The following is a 2,500-nucleotide window of genomic DNA, read 5'->3' as shown; positions in this document are numbered from 1 at the left end:
GACGCCAGGCCGCGCTCCCCGGCGGGGGGATGGCGTCGAGCCTGACGAACGGAATGTGCAGGGTGGGGGGGAAAGGCCAAGCGCTCCGACGCCGGAGGGCTCCGGAGTCTGAACTTAGGGGGACAAAGAGGACGGGTCCTCTGCGACACCCCAGCCGCGCTCTCGCCAGCCAAGGCGAGTGCGATTGATTGCCAAACGACCCTCAGACAGGCGTGGCCCCGGGAAGAACCCGGGGCCGCAAAGTGCGTTCAAAGTGTCGATGATCAATGTGTCCTGCAATTCACATTAATTCTCGCAGCTAGCTGCGTTCGTCATCGACGCACGAGCCGAGTGATCCACCGTCAAGAGTTGTCTGAGTTTGTTTTAGGTCTCTCTCCCTCGCCAGAGGAAAGCGACCCGGACCGCACATACGCTCCCCACCTTGAGCTACAGCCACCTGCACGCCGGCGTGCGGGCGGAGCAGGGTGGCGTGAAGCGGTGGGGAGCACCATCCTGGTGCGGCCCGCAGAAACATACGTCTATTGGGGGGAGGAGGACAGGGCGCCCAAGAGGCGATGCGTGCCCCAACGCACCGCAGCGACGGAGGCAGGATCACCGCCACCATGTCGCCCGCCGAGTATCACGAGGCGTGCAGCAGCTTTGCCCTAGGAAAAGCAGAGGCGGGAACGGGCACCGGCCATCGGTTCGGCAGCGTCACTGACGCGTGCACGTGGCGGCGTGTCGGCGAGCGGACTTCCTGCGAGGAGGCGGGGGCGGCACTCGCCCGAGCAGACGCCCGCCCGGCCCAGCCACCGCCGAGGTGGAATGGGAGTCGCGGCAACGGCTCGTCATACTCGTTCCCACACTCACAGCGCAGCTTGCCCGCAAGCCACCGACCACCGATCGACGCCAGGCGCCCCGACCGAGAGCGGGATCGCTCGTTCGCCCTGCTGGCAGTTCGCTGGGGATCACTACTGCACGGAGCTCGGAGACCGACGGGCGGCAACTCGAGAGTCTTTAAACCACCACCCCCATCCCGCAAGTGCAAAGAGGCTGTATACGCACAGACGGGTGAGGGGAATAGGTACCCCGTCGGGTTTGAAGGGAGCGTGACTAGATAGCAACGATGTAAACCCAGCCGATTTGGGAGCGAAGGACCGGCGCCTGCATCACCGGCTTCGTTTCCCGTGGCTGGAGAGTACACCGAAACCCTCCGTCTGTCGCGAGCTCCCGACGACGCGGTGCCGCCAAGCAGCAGGGCCGGACCTGGTGTGGCTCCCCTCGTCGATCACAGACCGGTCGGCACTACTGACGAGACGGTGGAACGGGCTTCGCCCCTTGTGACGAAGGGTGATGCGAACCCGCCCGCCCGCGTGCGTTCGGGGTGGACTCGGCAAACGGAGATTTGAAATCGGAAAGTGTCCTCCTGCCCCGCGCAGGTAGGCGCCCAACAGTTGTGGGGGGTTTGGCGGTGACCACGGCTGCAGGGCCTGCTACCCCGACGAGCTCTCCTGCTGGCCCCGAAACCACCCTCGCGAGACAAGTTGAAACGGAAACGGGCGTACCCCCAAGCCGACGATCCTTTCTTATTTGTTACTTTTTTTTTCACTTGCTCGAGTTGTGGGGATTTGGCGGTGACCACGGCTGCAGGGCCTGCTACCCCGACGAGCTCTCCTGCTGGCCCCGAAACCACCCTCGCGAGACAAGTTGAAACGGAAACGGGCGTACCCCCAAGCCGACGATCCTTTCTTATTTGTTACTTTTTTTTTCACTTGCTCGAGTTGTGGGGGTTTGGCGGTGACCACGGCTGCAGGGCCTGCTACCCCGACGAGCTCTCCTGCTGGCCCCGAAACCACCCTCGCGAGACAAGTTGAAACGGAAACGGGCGTACCCCCAAGCCGACGATCCTTTCTTATTTGTTACTTTTTTTTTCACTTGCTCGAGTTGTGGGGGTTTGGCGGTGACCACGGCTGCAGGGCCTGCTACCCCGACGAGCTCTCCTGCTGGCCCCGAAACCACCCTCGCGAGACAAGTTGAAACGGAAACGGGCGTACCCCCAAGCCGACGATCCTTTCTTATTTGTTACTTTTTTTTTCACTTGCTCCAGTTGTGGGGGTTTGGCGGTGACCACGGCTGCAGGGCCTGCTACCCCGACGAGCTCTCCTGCTGGCCCCGAAACCACCCTCGCGAGACAAGTTGAAACGGAAACGGGCGTACCCCCAAGCCGACGATCCTTTCTTATTTGTTACTTTTTTTTTCACTTGCTCGAGTTGTGGGGGTTTGGCGGTGACCACGGCTGCAGGGCCTGCTACCCCGACGAGCTCTCCTGCTGGCCCCGAAACCACCCTCGCGAGACAAGTTGAAACGGAAACGGGCGTACCCCCAAGCCGACGATCCTTTCTTATTTGTTACTTTTTTTTTCACTTGCTCGAGTTGTGGGGGTTTGGCGGTGACCACGGCTGCAGGGCCTGCTACCCCGACGAGCTCTCCTGCTGGCCCCGAAACCACCCTCGCGAGACAA

General features: G+C 62.1%; 1 non-coding gene across 1 annotated transcript; it reads right to left on the bottom strand.

Moving 5' to 3' along the window:
- Positions 1–196: 196 nt before the first annotated feature.
- Positions 197–350, bottom strand: LOC140473363 (5.8S ribosomal RNA). The gene has a single exon (XR_011958303.1). It is a non-coding gene; the product is annotated as a 5.8S ribosomal RNA (ribosomal RNA).
- Positions 351–2,500: the final 2,150 nt, after the last annotated feature.

The sequence above is a fragment of the Chiloscyllium punctatum genome, unplaced genomic scaffold, assembly GCF_047496795.1.
Source record: "Chiloscyllium punctatum isolate Juve2018m unplaced genomic scaffold, sChiPun1.3 scaffold_585, whole genome shotgun sequence".
In the NCBI taxonomy this organism is placed as follows: Eukaryota; Metazoa; Chordata; class Chondrichthyes; order Orectolobiformes; family Hemiscylliidae; genus Chiloscyllium; species Chiloscyllium punctatum.
Note: the sequence above shows the minus strand (reverse complement) of the source record. Positions and strands in the feature narration are given on the sequence as shown.